Consider the following 20026-nt stretch of genomic DNA (forward strand, 5'->3'; position numbering starts at 1 on the left):
GGGCTACTTAAAGTGGAGGATATGCAGGTTAAAAGAGGTTTATTTTGCTGTGTATACCCAACTGGAAATACATTTCACAGCCACGGAAATGGCCGATGTGCTTCTGAACTATACAATAGACAAAGAGCAGTCAACAGCCCATAATAAAGCATTGGGCCTTCTGCTCTGACTTTTCTTTTGTATGCTAAGGAGCGGTGATTAGCAAGGTTCAAAGAAAACCATGGTAAGGATGAAATAAGTAGTTTTGGAAGACAACCTATATATATATCTAAGATGTCACCAAAGATAAAGGAAGAAGGTGATTTACTGTGTATTTTGTAGTTTCTGACAGCTGTCACCAATGCATCTCATCTTCTAGAGGTGTAAGGGATGGCATCATCTGTTGGGTGATATCCTGCAGCTCTTCAATATACACTGTCATTTCTGGAGCGGTGTGAGGCCTGGAAGTTGTTTTCTACCATCTAATGCTTTGTCCCCTCTTAAGGCCATGAGCACCACAGTTGCTGTCAGGTGTCAGATACTGCAGTAGCATTTTATTATCCTTGAAGCCTTGAGCAGTAGCCACTCCATCTGTCCAGGCTGTTCTGCTTTTGGGAGCCAGCCTCCAGATGACTAGCAATGGCAAGAATCTGCCTGGAGCAACTTCAGCCAAGCTGAAAATAGCCTGCTTTTTTTTCTCTGACTGCGGAGATGTGTGAGGAAGGTCTGCTCTGGTTATTTACTTGTCAAAAAAAAAGGTAGAACAGGTGGCATCATCAACTGTCCTTCTTGATGGCAGTGAATGACTAGACAGTGGTTTTCTTGTGGTCCGTCTATCACTGGATTGTTACTTTTAAGTGGTCGATGAAAGGTAACTGAGAAAGCAAGCCATCTGACTTACATTTGCTATGCGGGGAAATTAGACAGCAGGCTGCAAGTTAAAATATAATTTTCTTTGGCTTTCTGGAATGTTCCTCAATAAACATTAAGTGGGGAACAGGTCTGTCTGTCATGTCATCGCTCTTACCTCATTTTTTGAGAATCTGGGATAAGTGTTTGTGTTCATACAGCAGAAGAGTGCAGGGTTTAAGAGAGGTGGTCAAGTAGAACTGCAACACGCTTCTGTTGAATGCCCTCAAAAGGGCTCCGAGACAGTTTCTTAAGAATATGAAATGGTAGTGGCCCTATTATTAGGAACCTGACTTTGAGCTCAAGTACCTGTTGTTTATTTGCACTGGAAGTTCCCAAGCTGTTGGCTGCCACAGACATGGGAGAAGAAAGACACAGTGAATCCAGGCCCACAAATAAAGAGAGCAGAGGGGTTTCTGCTGAATCATTGAGAAAAATCCTGCGTTAATTCATGGCAATGTTTCTTTCAGACCAGTATTGTCTTTACATGAGTTCAGTCTGATTCATATTTTTGCCACTAATATAAGAATTTATTAATGAGAGTGATCAGTGGGAGTCAGGACAACAGAGGACATTGGGAAGTTTTTATATGTAACTTGCTGTTTCAAATACGGCTCAGCTGGATTTGTAGTGATTGGTAGTTATTAGTGTCTGATAGTCCTTGGTAGGCCCTGCATGAAATAAATTAGCAAATCTTTCATTCAGTTCCCCCTCAGAAAAAACATCAGCCATAACTGACATTAATTAGATGCCTCATTGACAGTGTTGGAGGGAGAGCAAGAACTGATAGACACCGTGCTCTCATTTTTCTCCTGAGTTATCAACACACTCAGAGAAAAGGTCCTTGCAGGTCAGGTTGGGTGTATGATGGTGGCCTGAGCCATAGACTGGAAAAGTGTATCCTGATGTGGGTTTAAATGAGATTTTGATACTCTGTGCTCCAGGGAGACTAGCATTGCTTGTAATACACTGAAGGTTTTGTTTGGCTAGAGAGCCACCTACTACGGGTGCCAGCTCTCTGGGAGTCTGAGCTGTTATTCCAAGAGTAACTGTGTAGATGGTAAGCATCTGTTTCTTCTCCAGGAACCCAGCTGGCTCTGAGTCTCAGCTAGAGCAAGGGACCACTGAATATTTGTTCCGTGGATGACAGTCAGGCAGTTTCCAAAAGAGAAAAGGATTTCCTATCAGGGACCATGAGTACAGCCTCAGAGGCTGATAAGAATGTTGTTGGGTTTTTGTTCTTGAAGTGATTATTGGATGAAGCATAGGAGAGTTCTTCACCTCATAACCAGAAAAGGTGGAAGTTTGGAATTAGCTACCAGCAAGTGAAGACCACTTTTTTTTTTTTTTTTCCTTACAGACCCATTCCTCTTTCCACTCTAGCATGGTGGTTTGCTTACTTCTTTGACACCTTTTTGGGGCAATTGTAGGACCCCTTGGAAAGTCTCCCACTTGCACACCTTTTCCCTGGGATATGAGTCCCTGGAGGAGGCTTCCTGCAGACTGTTTGCTTAGACACCTGTGCATTATAATGTATGTCTAATTGAAATTGCATTAATGGTATAATTCCATTACAGGCGAGCAAGATGTTTGCTGCAATAACACTCCCAGTGGCCCCTGAATCAGCTGCAATAGATAATTTATAAAGTGCTGCGGATCTGCTCAAAGCTTCAGTGTTAAGTACAGGAGACACAGGGCTATTCATTATTAACAAGATATTATGCTTTTTGCTCAGCAAAAAGTGTGGGTCTGGCATGAGCTAAGCTCTATCAAAGGTGAGATTTGAGACTGCCAGTTTGACTGAGCTATTCCTCAGACACTGCCTCTAAGTCCGTACTAGCTTCTGAACTCTCTTTGAAACATAAAGTTCACATCTTTGTTTTGACCCGGTATTCCAAGAGTTTTGTAGGTTCTCTTTGGATTTTCTTAATTTTCATTGCAAGTTTGATGAAAAGACCAGGAGTGAAAAGAGCTAGCAGCTGATTTGAGGTAGGCCTGCTGTAAAGCAGCAAGTCAAGTTTCTCTGAGTCCAGTCTTCTGTTATCACAAATTTGGGTTTCTCTCCTCATTTCCCCATTTCTGCATGTATTTCCTAGCCTGCTTCTTCTTCGCGCTTTTGCTGTCTCAAGCATAGGCTACCACTGTTCTGACAGGAAGAAACGTGTAGACAGAGGAATGGTTTTCTGGTGTGATGGTAGGGTAGTGAAAGGGTATTCATCTTAGGAGTGGATATCCAGGCTAAATGATAGTCGGGCACCACAGAAGTGCCCAAACGGGAGGATGGGAGAAAGAAGATGTGAAAGAAAGAGGGAACTGTGGGCTTCTGAATCTTCAGCTCCCTGTTCCTCTTGCTGTCGTTCTCCCTCCCTGGAGCCTGCTGCCATGCCTGCCTGGGCAACACTGCTCTCTTTGGCAGCTCCCCTCTCTGAAGCAAAGCCCCAGACAGGCAGCACTTACTGAAGAATCTGTGTCGACAGAGACCATGAAAGGAAAGCATGTGCGAGGAAAAACTAGATGCAGCTTGGCCTTCTCTGAGTCTTGCCTCCCCTTTCTCCAGAACTCTGCAAAAGTACCTGTTCCATTGCCTTTTCAGTGATTATTCATGCTAGTCTCCTGTCCTCCTGCAGCAGAGCACTGGCAGGTTGAGTTATCCTTCTGCTCTCAGCTCTACCTCATGTTGGGTATATTTTACTCAAGTATGTAAAGGTATATTAGCAACCTGAGACGTTTCAATTTAGAACTTAAAGCAAAAGTCAGGGAAAGCTGAACACTTTCCATAAAATCTTTGCACGATCCTGTGAGGATGTTCCAGGTTATTTATCCTTTTCTCAATAGACTGTAGGAAACATTAGATGTTTTAATCTTCTGAAGAGACAGAACATTCTTTGCAAAATTCTAACCTTCTTGGCCTCTTTGTAATTAGCTCTACTAGCAAGTCATTAGCAATTGTTCTTACAACAAAATCTGAAGTCAGAGGTGAATAATCAGCATGACCTTCTTATTCTTCACTCTTCTCCCTCCGCTCCACTACATGTATGTAGTCAGAGTTACCACCAGTGTTTTGAGTAATAGTTTAATTTTAACTGTGCATTTGAGAGGAAAGAAGGGGAGGTTCTTTTGGCACTGAATCTTCCAAGTCTACGCAGGACTTTGGGTCTCTTGGCAGGAAGATGTGCATTTTTAATGGGTCACACATTGAAATTATCAGTAGAAAGTTTGCCCTCTAAAAGAAGAAACTTAGAAAAAGTTTGTGGGTTGGTTGTTTTTTTTTTTTTTTTTTTTTTAAACTATTTTTTCTTTAAAAATAGAAGGAAAGTGCAGGCTTCAGAGCTTGAGAACTGAGATCAGACACACACCAGGAAGCATGGCCTTTTCAGTTATTTATTGGGTTGCATTTTTCATTTGTAGAGCTTGGTGGTTGATCTCTATGAACTGCTTCCTCTCCTCCCAGTGCCTTTTCTTCATCTGTCCTTTACACAGCTTGAATACTTGTGGGAGCAGCTGGATTAACAGCTCTAGAGACTTGCAGGGCTAAAGGGACATGTGCATTTGTTGGGTCTAGCAGCTGAGAGTCTGACCCGGGCTCTACCAAAAGTCATGGAAGAGAAGAAGGGATCAATGTAGGGGCATAGGAACTGCTGTTGTGTACAGTGCCTGTCAGGTCTGTCTGGACGTACAGCTGCACCCGCAGAAACCCATCTGCTGGCCTCCTGACTCCCTGCAGAGATCACTAGGGAGTGTGGCTCTATTATATTAGCTGTCTAATGTTGTACGCTGCTTAGCTTGCCAGTTTGCTGCTTATCACTTTGGATTTTTTTTTTTTTTTTTTTTTAAGTAACTGGTGGCTTTTGACCTTCTGTTTAGTTTCACCACATATTCTATCGACACCAGTGGACCATCAATCAAGAATCTCTAATAAGGTCAACGTGGCCCTCCCTTACCACCTGTCCTTGAAAACAGCCCAGATAGTCTGTTATCAGCACAAACATCTTCAGAGGTGCTTTTTCTCCACCTGCTGAACTGTTCTTGTTTCCTTCCTCACCTCCAGGTATGAACATGAACCAACAGGGAAATCAAGACAATAGGCTTGACTGTGGGTCTGCCTGCAGCCCAGAACCCCACCCTGGGAAAAAGTCTAACAGCAAAACTGTTTGTCTTCCGTGAGACCAAAAGCTGTAAGTGCTAGCGGTTCAATTTGAAAAATATAATCCAAATGCCTTTCTTTGAGTTTTTAAAATTAAGCAGACTTGTCCAAGTGCCTCAAAGTTGCCGCCACTTTCCTTTCAAGCTTGCTGCCACACAGCTGGGATCCTAGCAGCCCTGGTTGCCCTGGCTCAAACAGGGCTCCTTGGCTTCCAGGCTTTCTGCCAGGAAAATCTTTAGTATCCCAGCTGGAGCTAGGTTTGTCAGGCTCTCGATTCTGCTCACTGATCAGGTACACAGGAGAACCTGTGAGGAAAAGGGCAGATTTCTGCCAGAAAATTCAATTAAGCAAGTACATTCCCATGAAATAGTTTGATTCTGTTAAACTGGCATTTTTCAAATGGAAAACCTGTTCTATCAGAAAGCTTACATCCAGCTCTGCTCATTAGTGCATCCATCCATGAACAAAAAGAAGGTTGTGCTGGAGACCAATAATTGAAATACCTAAATCCCTTCCATCAAGAGCAGAACACAGAGTTACACTTTGGTGTCTGGCTCCATTTTAGCACTTTAATGTTTACTGCAGATATTAAATCTTACAAGTCCCCTGTTAGATAGGGATTACTATCCCCATTAACAGATAGATACAGGGCTGAGATAGGGCAGGGAATAACTTGGTCCCGTAGTGAGTCAGTGGAGACTCTGCAGGAGCTTCCAGTCCCGACTGAGCTTCTGCATCAACTATGCCAGTTTCTAGAAACTCTTGCAAAAGCCCAAATGATCAGTATTTCCCAGGGTTTGTGTTACAGGATACAGATTGGGTTCGATTATAACACTTTTAGAGCAAATTCATGCCTAATTTTAACCTCAAAATAGCAGCATCAGAAGGCCACAGGGTAGCGGACAGCCCTATAAAACCACCGACTTGGGCCATCTGACATCATTCTGCATCCCAGCAAGCAAAAACCGTGGGGAAGTGGCCTCTAAGGTTCTCAGCACTGTATGTTTTGGGTAGAAGTACCTGTAAGTCTGTGCTGAACAGACAGTAACACATGATAACCATTTAACCATTGCTTCCCACTTGCAGCCAGCTTCCCTATGGCAAAAAAAAAAAAAAATAGTTTATATAATTGCTCTCACACCTTTTGAACCAATTTCAGTGAAATGTTTCAGAAGCAGGAGTTTCAGAGATTGCTAAGCTACTACAGATACCTTTTTTTTGGAAGTGGGACATTTAGGAAGAGGTGGCCTTTGAAGGAGAATGGCAATATTACTTCATCTGCTATTAGACATCAGAAATTCCATATGAAAGGAGAGAGGCAGAGAAATAAAAAGCTTTATTTAAAACTCTAACCATGGGACAAGCTTCAACTGTATTTTGAACCTTAGACTTGAAATCTAATCAAACCCAAGTCACCATAGGTGGCCAAGTTTCTTAATTTCTGGTGCCTGTGAGGAAGCCTTCGGCAAGGTGAAAGTGCTGCCGTGAAATAGTGGATATGAATCTTCTGGAAATCACAGGAGATTTTATTAATAACAAGCATCTCTAGAGCGAGATGCCCTTTTCTTTGAAGGTTCTTCAGGAGGAATTCTCATGGCACTAACTAAGATGGGTATTTCTAACAGCGGTGTTCAGAAAGAGTCTTGCCTCATCCCTATTACCGAGGGCTGAAATTGTTTGTCACGCACTTTCCATCCAGATCACGTTTCCGTACTGACTCTCCTGCCTGGTTCTCTCAGCTGCCTCATCCCCGTTTGCTGCCTTTTTGCCTTCCAGTGGAACTGGATCACACAGTCTCTTGTGATGGGTCCAGGGCAGGAATTTGAAGAGGAAACAGGAAAGACTGAGCACGTAGCCCTTGCTGACATCCCACTCAGCACTTCTCCTATCAGTGGCTGATTTAAGTGCTGCTTGCTGGTAACCACTGCCTTCCAGATTACAGCTTTGAGAGATTTCTTATCCTATTCTCCCATTTCATCCTGATTGTTGGAGCTGAAGTGGATGCAAGCCATGGGAAGAGGGGTTTATGAAAAGGCTCTCAAACTAAATTGCATGTGTGTAATGAAACTGGTGTTATTTTTCTACTCAGATTTTTTGCTGCATCAGTTAACAGTGGCATATGAATGTCTCACTGGTGCAGAGAACCGAGAGACTTTAGTGTTAAAAGCACCAGGACCCAGCAACGTCAAAGATCTAATTTAACAGGCTCAAAGGTAAAAGGCAAATTCTTAGCTGGGATTGCAAGCAGAGATGAGGAGTGAGACAATTTAATTATTTAACACCTTGTGATTTTTACATTGATGCAAACTGCTACCATTCTTATTTAGTATCATCTCACAGTCACTTTGCAAGTGATGTAAATTACCGCCAGCAACTGATAGTTACGCTAGCCATCCAAGTATGAGGTTAGTAAGAGTGTGCAGACAAGTAACAAAGGATTCCCTTCATTTCTTCCTATCTGGAGGAGAGAAAAATAAGGATAGAGACCACTGAGCTGAGAGAAGTCAGCCCCACTGTAAGTTAGGTATTGCTCTTTGAGGATAAAAATGAAAATGGGTTTTGGTTAGTGTGAGGTTGGTAATTTCTAATTAGGATTTATTGGCTGGTTACCAAACCTCTGATAGAAATGAAGACATTTGGTTTGGTACAATTGCATTTTAATTGAGCCTTCTTGCATTTCTAAGCAATCTTTAAGTGGTGTATGAGCCTTGAGTTAGGTTACATTTCCTAAATAGGATATATCAGCTCAATGCTTTTTAGCAACATAGCAAAGTTCCTGTTTAGGGAACAACACTCTGCAACATGTTCATAAAGCTTTGTTACCCCTTCTACAGAGGAGGGATAACCTTCCTCCCCACTTGCTGGTGTTCTTGTACCAAAAGCTGGGCAGAAACATTTTGCCATTTTTTTCCGCTTTTCCCTTTTCCTGCTTACCTTCAAGGGAACTCACTTTATAAACAATGATAGAATCGGGCTGGGAGGCCTTCTACACACAGAGAAGTGGTCCCAGTGAAGACTGTCTCCTCCATATGGCAGCATATGTTTCTGTGCATTTCCTGATAGAGCAGCCATCTCCCTGTGGCATTTGGGCATGGTATAATTAGCTGTGTACAGAAGCAGAGTGTTGATAACATTTTGCTGGAAGAGTGCCATCAGCGTGACTGTTCTCGGTATTGGTTGCCGTAAGTAACACTGTCTTTAGAGAACAGTCATTGGAAATCTGTGGGCTGCTCTTGCACACCCTGAGCTCTTTCATGATTTTATCGTTAGTGGCGCCTAGAGAGTAGTCCTTTGAGTTTTGAAAGTTTAACGTGAGAGAGGTTCTGGCCTGTTTGTTTAGCTATGTATTTTATTGACTGCAGTTTGACAGGATTAAGCCCAGCTGCAGACTGGCATCACGACTGGATATGCAGACTACTCCCTGTTCTGACATACTTGCTCCTTGTTTAATCCCAGCTGCTTTTATCAGTACAGAACATGACAAAAAAAAAGGGGGGAAAAAAAAAATTAATCCAGGGATATTTCTCCTTAAAAAGCTCAGTCCCTTGAAAGGTCTCTCCCCTGCCTTCCCTATAATCAAATCTTTCTACCTTTTTGCCATCCCATGCAGACAGAATCCAGTGATTATAGTGGACGATGCAAGAACTACCCAGAGTGTTATATGAAAATATGAGATATATATATATATGGAAATAAGCCTGTCTCAGATGGTACCCAATAACAGAGCTTCAGAGAAGAATGCGGAACATATAGGGCCACCACTGATGAGTAGGACAGGGTAAATTCCATCTTCCTGTAGGTAATTAGAAATTGGTTTATGGGATTATGACATCTTTATTCATTTTACACTGTTTACAGTAACCTTGCATGTCCCATTATTCATGCAAGCATCCTGTAATCTTTTGGGTATTTTTAATCTGTTGACTTCTGTGCTAACTGTAGAAGTGAGACCCAACAGTTAATAATATGATGGCCAAAATTTTTTCTGATCAAAAACGTACTGCTCTTGACTTCCTCTTCTCCATTTGTAAAATCTCCTTCTGTGCTTACGCAACGCTCGGTTTTTAGCAGAGCTGCTGAGGCATGTCTGTAACACCTGTGGGAAGAGAGGGGAAGAGCTCGTCCTGAGTTCTGAACCCACAAGTCTATGCAACGCAGCACAGCTCTGTGATGGCTTCCCTCTTTATTTGCTCACCAACAGCACTGAGTGATGTGGCTATGTTCCTCCTGATCCCAACCTAATTCACAGCTTTGCTGCCTCAGCATGATGCGCTTTCAGCTCCAGGAACATCATGCGAGGTGTTGGCTGGGGATCACAGTGCCCACGGTGCATCTATACCCTGCTGGTGGCTGTCCTGTGGCCGTGATGGATAGCCAAACACAGCACCAGCTCCTCTAGCTGGATATTCTTTAACAACAAAAGCAAGATCAGTTATTTTATTCTGCAAATAGTAGGGCTATATGATCTCACACACAGTCAGAGCAGGCACCCTGCTCAACAGACATTCTTGTGTACTACATTGTCCGTGAATAATGCACGTGGATTTTCAAAAGGAACAAAAGGAGCCAAAACTTTAGACTGGGAAGAGGTCTCTGTATTTCCCTGCTTTCGCTTGGGGTATGTCAGGGTGTCCCAAAGAAAGCTAAAGACTCAAACCAGCTGTTTTGTCTCAGAAGGACTGACTGAAGTTGGAGAAAGGAAGGCTGAGTCCTTGAGGCATGGTAAGATGATACAGGCAAGATTTTAGAGCACAGACTTAAAATGTATTTTGCTGAGGTACTACTGGCAAAGACAACAGCAGCTCCTGCTTCTACACATGTACTGGAAAAGACTTTTTTTAATGCTCAGTAGGTGTTTTTATGCCAGTTTAAAACAACCTGTATATAACACCAGAGTTTGAAAGCCCAGATGTTCCAGATTGTGTATTGAGAGAGGGAGCATATGCTACTTCTCTGTATTTATCTGATTTGAGTCTGAAGTCTAATCCTTGGGGCATCATTTATTTTGACACCTTGTTAGGTCTGAAATTGGAGAAGCTATCAGGTCAAAGTAATGGGTGCACTTTTAAGGTTTGTTGTCTGTTCCTTAACACCTTCTGACTGGGTCAGCACCCCAGAACAGCACAGTTTACCAAGTATTTTGTCCATAGCTGCAGGTAGATGCAGAGAAATTTGTCCTGACCTTTTGTGTTTCTGCAATATTAATAATGGTTTCTTCTTTGCTGTGTGTGCAAATCTGAGTTTGGCTGCCTCTGTGTTCTACGTGGTAGGTACATTTGCTGGTGTTGTGTGATGATCCTAGAGTTTGTGTAACTTTTTTCACTTTATTCCCCAGCCCTCTTGTAACTCTAGAAGCTGAGCAAATTAACTTTTGGAGAAAGTATGACTGCAATCTCAGTAGCAACAGAACAAAAAAAAAAAGTTGGAAAGTATAAAATACTTCATTTTCTCAGAGGTTGTCGGGTCCTCGAAAAAAAAAAACAAAACAAGGGCACATAAAATTTTGCCTTTTCCTAGCAAAATCACTAAAGAGATGCCTGGGATTTGTGAAGCCAGAACAGAGAAAGACAATGTTTTGGGCTTGTCTGCTGGAACATTGACTGAAAGGCTCTGGAAAAGCAAGGTCAAGTCCTCCATGTGTCCTGTGGCTGTGAAGCAGGAATGCTGACTTGTTTGAAGGAATTGGAAAAGCAGCCTGTACCCCAGCTCCCACCCTCACCCATGTTAGTCTGAAGAACTGGTGAAAAACAGCCATGCGTGCCCAGCCACATTTATGCTGTATTTTCTTCCCCACGCGACCCCACACTAGAGAGCAGGGACTGTTGGGCTCCATCTGGGGTACACTTCTTGGCCAGAATTTGGTAGTCACAAGAGGTACAAAGAGATTTCCGGCTTTTCTGACCTGCAATCTTGACAGGAAATAGAGTGGAGGGAAAGATAAAAACAAGAAGGGAGCAAATGAGGTTTTCTCAAGCCAGGGCTTCTCTGCCTTGAATTGGTGCAGATAGAAGAATGGGAGGAAGCAGCCTTTGAGGGCTGCTTGAGAGGCAGGCTTCTATTAATAACCTTGTTTATGTGATCCCAAGGCATTGTTAGAGAATTTTCTGCAGGCTGCGAGTTTCTTCTCTTGTTGCTTGGGATTTACCCACCTCAAGTTTTTGTTTTACTCAAAACACAGCATGTTTAGAGAACGCTTTTTTGGAGGAGACTGCCTTTATATCCCCTTTCTCCCCATAACCTTTGGTGTCCTCTAGAGAGACATGAAAATCTTCACGTTGCCTCATACTTAGACTTAAAAGAGCCTCCCTTTTCAGCCACAGTCCCAGTTGAAGAGAAGATTCCCTCCTTTCCGCTGCAGAGCAAAGAATGTTGGCTTGTAATTGCAAAAGCCTTTCCGTGCCAGTTCTCCCCTCACCTGTGCTATTAGCAATTAGTGTTTCCTTTAAGCTCTCCCTATTTATTCCCACCATAGCAAACGTTCAGAAAGGAATTGTGGTTGGTTGTTCCACATCCTCATGAACTGCCATTGTTTGAAGCAGCAGTGGACAAAGGCTTCGGGAGTTAAAAAAAGAACACGCGACAATAATCTTTGGCAGTACAGTAGAGTTGGAAAGTATGCTTTTAGGCAGTGATGCATACTGTTTATTGGGATATATTTTACAGTAATGAGTTAGGGCTGTCTTTAGCCCTCTCAAAGCAAGGCATCTGTGATAAACTGCCCTGCTATCACTTTATTTCCCTTTTTCTGCTTTTCCCCCTTCCCAGAACAGTGCTGGCTTCAGATATTTTCTGGTGATGATTACTCTATATGCAAAAAAAAACCTTTTAGTGATACAAGGGAATGTTCTAAACAAGTAACAGAGTGCCTCCAGATCACAATTCCTGAGGAGCCTGGGAATGTCCTTTATAGCTGCTGCTATCAGGCCAGTGCTTCCACACTAAAACCAAAAGAGTTTTAACCCTTCCCAGTGAGAGCCTGAGGGGATGTGGAGGTGCACAGCAGCTCTTGAAATTGAGCATCTGAGCTTGGTAATAGGACTGCAATGTTCAAGCTGTTGCTGAAGAACTTTGAACACAGCTGGAGCAGATGGAAAAGACATTTACCTTGGTGCTGTTAGGACGGGAGAGCTTTTCTGCAGGGTTTGTTTTTTTTTTTAATCTCTGCTTTATATTTTATTGAGATACTTTCTATATTAAATTAAATGGGCAACTACATTAATTCAGGCATGCAGCTTCCAGCAGCAGTCCCATAGTCACAGGGGTCTCTCTCTGCATTAACATATCTATGTTCAAAGCTAAGCCACCTCAGCAACTTACAGAGCAATGTACTGTATAATTTAACAGAGAGCAGAAATGGCACAAAACAAAGAACCTACGGTATGTGAGAGAAGGGAAGGAAAGCATGTCAAGAAAGCTATTAAAATGTTACCTTTTCCCCAAAGCCTACCAGCAGAAAAACCAGCAAGCCCTGCAATCTGCTCATAGCCCCCCACACCCAGCAACCATGTAAATCTGTGTCACTTTGAGGTCCACTGGCAGCAGCCTTCCTCCAGTTTTGAAAAATTCAGACATCCAAAGGCTAGTACAGCTGCCTGAGAACTGAGGCAGGAGCACGCTTATAAGGACAAGCACACTATATAAAGTACATCTGTATGGTCTGGTAACCAGGATTGTTATCTGGGGTTTGGTATAGTGTAAAAGGTAAAGCCCACGTGATGTGAACTGAAGCCAGACCTACCGGTTGTCTGGTAAAGCAATTTTTTTTTGCCAGCTGCCTCCAGCTGCAGCCAATACCAAAGGAAGACAAGTATGTCTGAATGCTGCCCTTGACTCAGTGTAGTGGGCGGGTGGCAGATATCTCAGGAATTCTTCCACGGTGATATATAAGATTATTTTAGAGCGCACCTGTAAAGATCTGGGACATCAGAAGCCTCAGGTGTGTCCTCCCATGGGCCTCCTAGGAATCACCCACATCCTAAAGGGACTGGCTGGCTGAAAAGTTTACAAAAGACCCCGCTCTGTACCACCTCTGCTGCCCTCAGCCAGAGCAACTGTTTTGCTGGTATTCTCTGTGCCTGAGCCCACTGGAAACCTATAGGAAAATCCTGCCTTCCCCCAGCTAGTAATGAGTAAGTGCTGGAGGCACTTTCCTGTATGTATTGACGCTATGTCTTTTGAAGCTGAAGTTCCCACAGTGTATAAAGGCGGTATCCCTCCCTTTGATGCCAAATGAAGGCTAGGGTCACTGTATTTGACCTCAGTAACTCAAGGTTTGAAATGGAACAAAAAACCAGTCAGTAACCGCTAGAACTGGCCCATGAGGTCTGATCTCGTGTAATACAATACTCCATGACAAAGAGCTTCCACTGTTGCCAGAGCAAAAATAGTGTGACATACAGCATGGGCAATCTCAATTCTTCACAACAGAGAATTGGGAAGAGCCTATCTGTAGAGAGACTCAGAGACAAACATCTCCTCTTACCCCCATCTGTAAACCCTTCCAGTGTGATGAAATTCCCGCTACTGGTCTAGTAACAGAATGTCTGAAGCTATCTGTCAAAATTAAACTTAGGGGGATTTGCTCCTTTTTTCAAAGAATATGTACATGCATCAAACTCTGCAGTGTTTCTAAACTATTTTACATGGGAGAGGCCTGCAAAGGGCTCCTTTGTCCAGTTTCTGGTATAGTAGCTAGCAGTGCTGACTTTCATTTCTTGAATCAATCATTCTCATCTGGGTGATGATGCTTCCCTGGGCTGTGGCATTATGCCATCCCGTTTTCCATAAGCCAGCGTGCAGACACAAAGAGTCTGGATTGCTGGCCAAGTGTTGAACAAGGAGAAAATCAGCAGGTCTAATGTTGAAATTATTGATATTGTTTTAAAGTGGTCTAGTAAATACAGTGGAATCAGCCCTGCCATCTCAGTCAGAGCAATCAAAACAGTCATTAAAGCTTAATAAAGTTGAGTGATTCATCTTCTGCCGTAATACTTTCAAATAATTATCATACTTAAGATTTAAGATCCTTGAGAGTGTAAAGTGAGAAGAAAGGCTGAGTCTAAATCCAGTGCTACCTCCTGCCCCTCCTGTCTCCTAGACCTTGTACCTTTTATTCCTGCTAATACTGCTTTGCAGTACTGGTTGTTTCGAGCTTATTCTTGGTGAACGCTGTAGGTGTTCAAGCAGTTACAAAACCCAGGTGGAAGCTTGGCCTAGATAGTCCAGGATCTCATCTCCAACAAACCCCCATCAAACCATGCACCCTTGTACCCTGTCGGTGGCAAACACCCAATATTCAGTGCTTCTGGGGAATGGGACGGTCCCGTCACGCACGCCGTGATGCAAAGCACGGTGCTGCATGGAGACATGCAGATGTGGAAGTGCCGCCTACAGTGAGGACTAATGCCTGTCTTCTCATTTATTCTGCCTGGCAGGTGTTTACCTCTAAATGTTGATTAAAACTTGGAACAGCTTTCTGCCCAGGAGAGGATATAGCTGCACACCTTGACTCTCTGGTACAGCAGATGGTAACAGCGACTGTTGTGGCGTGTTCAATGGTTAGGTGTTTCCAGAGTCTCAGGTTGCTGCTTTGCTTGGCTGAATCCCTCTTCATGAATATTGACTTTTGAAAGAGGCTTATTTAGAAGGGGGAAAATATGGCACAGATAACTGCAGTCACCAGAAGCAAGGAGCTTAAAAGCACGTTCTTATTTCTATCTGCAAAGGCAACAATAAAAAGACTCGGCAGGTTAGCTATTATATCTGCGTATTAAATAAAAGGCATTCACTGTAAGCAGAGAGTATGCATAGTTACTTCGGTTCAGCTGATGCACACTCATTAAACTGTAGCAACTAGTTTACCTGCAACTATTCTTCCAAGCCCTAAATCAGAGCCTTTCAAACTGTGTTAATGCCATACCTTCCTTTCCCTGGCATAGAAGGAAGGTCTAAGACACTGATTTATCAGAGGCACGAAAAACAATCTTGGCTGAAACCTGAACATTAAAAAAGTACACCTTAGATCCCAGCTAGGCGTTTTAGCCTTTTTCTCAGCCCAAATAAGAATTGAGTTCATAAGAAATTTTGGTCAGAGGATCAAAATATAACTTCCAAGTTTTTCTCGACATGTTATGCATTATCCTTGGTGGTGGATCACTGGACAATATCCCTATATTTATCTCACTCTCATGGAGACTTCCACCAGAAGGAATCATATGTACTTTGTTTGTGCCCAGGCTGAAACTATATTTCTTGGAAGGAATCTGTTGGTAAGATGAGCTTTTTAACAGTGAAAGTCTGCACAGTGTTTACCAAGCAGTGGGACCAGGCATCTTGATAAAGACCAGCCAGCTTATCTGCTCCACAGCACCCCAGAGTGAGCAAGTCAGGCACATTTCCAGACCCTGGAGTACTAATCAGCACCATAGTAATGAGTCCAGGTACTTTGATAATCCTTGTAAGGTACAAAGAGTAAGAAGTAACTGAAGAGCACACGGAGTGGCTGGTTCAGACCCCACCTCAGCCATTCTGCTGCCCCTGAGGCACCAGCCTGACTGGGGATTACCAACCACTTAAAGCTCTTTCCTCGCACGGATGGGAAGGGATTCAGAACTGCCTTGCTCTCCTCTGAGTGGAGAAAGTACGTGGAGCAAACAGGCACCACCTTGTTTTATTTCCTGATGGCTCCACAGAAATTGAACTGCCTGTGAAAAATGTTCTACTAAGACTGAGAGAGTATTTGACTTTAAATCACCCGGGTAAGGTGCTTTAAATCCCCAAACTAGACGGTCAGCTGTATCTCCTACCGGGGGCAATCAGAGACTCAGCTATGAGCTGTGTATCCGTTCTGCTATCCCATGATTATCTCATGTTTGTGGTATTGGACTGATAACGCAGGAAAACACTGTTCTCTGATAGGGAGCATGTACTCCTTGACGCTTAGCCAGATCACCTTACTTTTCACTGAGGAGATGGCATCTTTACAGGTAGGATGGAAAATCCCTTTCTGGGGAAAACTAGTGCCTGAAATTTCCGACCTTTGTGTTAAGGCAGAACTAAAATACATCCATTGAGTTCATGCAGGAAATTAAGCAGCACTTAAATGAATGGTAGTTATCTAGCTTTTCAGTGATGAGTTATGTTCAGTTTTGGAAAGCACTGCGTTCAGAGTGGAAGTCTCTTAAGCCAGCCTCTGAATGCGTGCATTTCTGCATTTTCAGTGCCTAAATATTTGCCATTTCCCACACGGGGATGCTGATATGGCATTAACTGTCTGCAAACATTCCCTGAAATGGCAGTCTGGGGACATTCAGTAAAAGGCTTAGTCTGGGTTATAGAACTGAACATGCCTGTGCTCTGATGCTTGAATCAGCAAGAGAAAGGTTTAGGTCCATTGTCCCTACACAATTATTTTTTTTTTTACTTTGTATAGCATGTGACTCTGCTAACCAGTTGCAGAGTAAAAGCTGGTCTAGAGCAGTTTTAGGGTTTGCTCTTCATTTTCAAATGTAGGGAAAGGCAGCCAAAACCAGCTGAAGATGATAGTCTGAGATTAGAATTTAAGGATCAGCTTCTCTGTTCATATTCAGTGAGGGGATTTGCTGAGTAGCGTGTAACCTTGTACTTTGATTTTCTCCATATGATGGGAGAAACACCTAGCAGCTCCCATCGTTCTGACTTTGATGCTGTCCCAGCATATTTTGCTTTCTTTTCTCTCACCAAGAGACAGAACATCTTGTCAAATGGAGATAGCTATTTTGGTTTGTTTACCTCCATTGGGAGGTGGGTAAAAAGCGCAGAGTTGGGACATTCAGTAGGAACAGCAGACACCATCTGCCTTCCTCCTTGATAACCACCATGGAAGGGAAATAATCCTGACCCCATAGATGAGTGACTGCATCACGCAAAGTGCCTAGAAATCCTTGGCCAAGCAACAGTGGAAAAGTAGCATAGAAGCATTCCTGCTGTTCACTCAGAACTGCCCCCCCGTGAGCTTGCCTGTTTTTTTCAAGGAGCAGAGTCAGCTCTGTGATATGCCAAAGAATTTACACAGACAGTTCCACAAGATCAGAGGCAATTGTACTAGGAATTGCATGCCCAGTGTTTATATTCCAGGAAGAGATGAGAAGAGAGAGACCTTAGCAGTGCTCCTCATCCCTGCCTCTTCCTGTACCTTGAGCTTCCATACAGTGGTGTCTGTTTATTTGACACGATCCAGAAAATGTAAACAGTTAGTTTAAAATTAGATAGAAAGCCTCCAGGGGAACAATGAAATAGAAACATCGTAGATGGCTGTGCTTATGCTGTATGTTCACTTAGGAACGGAGGCACAAAGATGAATGCGGTGGCTTGTTTATCACTCACTAAATGTATGTGAATGACTTGATGAAGTGACACGAGCATGATGTGCCACTTGCCAGCAATCTGCAGAGACTGTGCACTCCGGTACGCTGTGAAACCAGTTAGTTTAATCTAAGGGGCATGCTGTATGGTGGATCATGTGGCTTACAAAAGCTATATCTTTGTATTGTGGTGGCTTGGCCTCACCTAAAAGCCAAACTGCCCCCCAGCCACTTGTTCACTCCCTCCCCCGGCAGGACAAGGGGGAGAACATAGGAAGGGCAGGAATGAGAAAGCTCATGAGCTGAGATACGGACAGGGAGATTGCTTACCACTTACTGTCACGAGCAAAACAGATTTGACTTTGGGAAATTAATCTTGCCAATTAAAATAAAAATGTAATTGCTAATTTGGGTAGTGGAAAACAAAAAAACCCAAACATTAAAGCATCACCTTTCATCCCCTCTTGCCCAGGCTCAACTCTACTTCATTCCAGTCTCCTTTACCCTCCCCAGGCAGCGCAGGGAGATGGGGGGTTATGGCGAGCACGCAGTGGTTTCTCTCTGCTGCTCATTTCCCTCTCATATTTTTCCTCTGCTCTGGTATGGGTTCTCCATGGGCTGTGGTTCCTGTCAGGAAAATCTGCTCGTCAGTGGGCTCTCTCATCATGGGCTGCAGGAAATATCTGCTCTGGTGCCATGGAGCACCTCCGCCTCCTCTTCCTCCTCTGACCCTGGTGTTCCCTCTACTGTTTCTCACTCTTTTGTGCTCCATCCTCTCTCTCAGTGGTATTTTCTGCCCTTTCTTAGATATGTTTTCACAGAGATGCCACCAATTTGGCTGATGGACCCAGCTGCATCCTGCAGTGGGTCTGTCACGGAGCTGGCTACATCTGGCCTGTGTCCGGCGTGGGGCAGCCCCTCACCCCTTCCCACAGGAGCCACCTCTGTAGCCTCCTCCTGCCCCACTTCCAGAATCTTGCTACATACACCCAGTACCTGTATGCAGATAATTTCAGATCTCTAACGACTAGAAATACCTTGATGGCTGTACAAGCCCCAGGAAAGGCGAGCTGCATTTGCCCTGGCCCTGCGCACTTTGCTGGGGGAAAAATTCCTTCCTGCCTCCAAGTCCTGTCTCAAGGAAGAAAATGGGAAATAAAGACTCTGGAGCTGAGAAGCTGGCCCTGGGACCGAGGTGAAGTCTTGGTCACAAGCTTTTTGTGTTTTTTTTTTTTTTTCTCCATACAGTAACATTACCAGAGCCATCCCCACTGGTGGCTAGGTGATATTTTCATGATGTGGAGTTGTAATTTTGTGTGAGGAGTGGCCTGAGCAGTGAATTTTTGAGAGAAAAAGCACAGGAAACTGTGTGCAAGAGCTGATGAATCCAGTGGAGCGAAGTAGGGTGGAGACAAGAGGAATATGCCAGTATCATGAAGGGAATGATGTCTGGCAAGCTTTTTCCAAGTTTCCTGATAGCAAATGTGGTAGGATGACCACAGGTGTCTGGATCTACTGGGACAGAAGCCTGAAGACTTACTGGCACTTGAACCTTGGATCCTTGGTGGGTACATTTATCCTCTTACTCTTCTTCTTCAGCCCCACTTCCCTTTATCCAGTTTTCATTCCACCCTTCCAGAGCTGTCGCATCCCTCCAACCACCATGATTTCCTTGTTATGCCATATGATGCTCATCTCTTGGCTGGTGCTTCAGCTGTAAGATCTTTGGGAAGTTCTGATCAGTGTAATGCAGGGAAGGGGGTCACAGCCCACAGCTTAAAACTTCTAGAGGATGCAACATTATAAGGAAGAGATTAATCCAAACCCCCTTTCAGTCTGCATCCCTTTATCCACACACGGGGATCTACCACATTGGTCCCAAAGACCTTGTCAACTTTAACTGCAAATTCATAAGAAGAGCTACCCATCTATAATTTCTAAACTAAATGCACGTGGAAGAGCAACACTGGCAAGAGAAAGCAGCCTGCCAGGCTGTGGCTGTGCAGTTAATGAAGGAAATGAACCCAGCCCTATGGAACTCCCTTATGCTCTTCTCTCAACCCAAACCCCACAAATGCAACGGCATGTTAGTGGCAAGGAAACAGTAAATCACGTTTTTTCCACCCTGAGCTACAAGCTGCGGCAATCAGACCCCTGGGAATTCAGACTTCTTCTCCAGCTCAGCTGGAAGGATTAATGTGGCAGACTTGAGGGGGTTCCGCTTCAAATCCCAGCTCCCTTGACTCCCTAATTACTTCCATGTGTATTTGTGCAAGGCTGCATGTTGTCTGAGGTCTGCAGGTGGCATAGTGACCTTTGGGCTATAGGTGGGGTTTCCATGCTTCACCATATGTTACATGAATGAGTCAAGTAGTTAGAAGGCAATTGTAAGCATCCACAGCCAAGCAATCCTTCCCTGTACAGTGACTGATGGATTCTGTTTCGTTACCCTCGCTTTTCCCTTTATGCTTTCTCCAGCTGTGAAAGAAGAAGAAGGAATTTCTGGCCTTAGTTTATAATGTTTAATTAAAAAGAAAAACCTGCGTGCAAAGATAGCTTGTTTCCACAGCTTTGATGTTAGTGCCTGTGGGAAATAGATGAGCTGGAAGTGTATTCTGGGTAACAAAATGTAAATGAGCAACTTCAAGCTTTT

This window comes from Tyto alba, unplaced genomic scaffold (assembly GCF_018691265.1).
Source record: "Tyto alba isolate M040663 unplaced genomic scaffold, T.alba_DEE_v4.0 Super-Scaffold_18, whole genome shotgun sequence".
Classification (NCBI taxonomy): domain Eukaryota; kingdom Metazoa; phylum Chordata; class Aves; order Strigiformes; family Tytonidae; genus Tyto; species Tyto alba.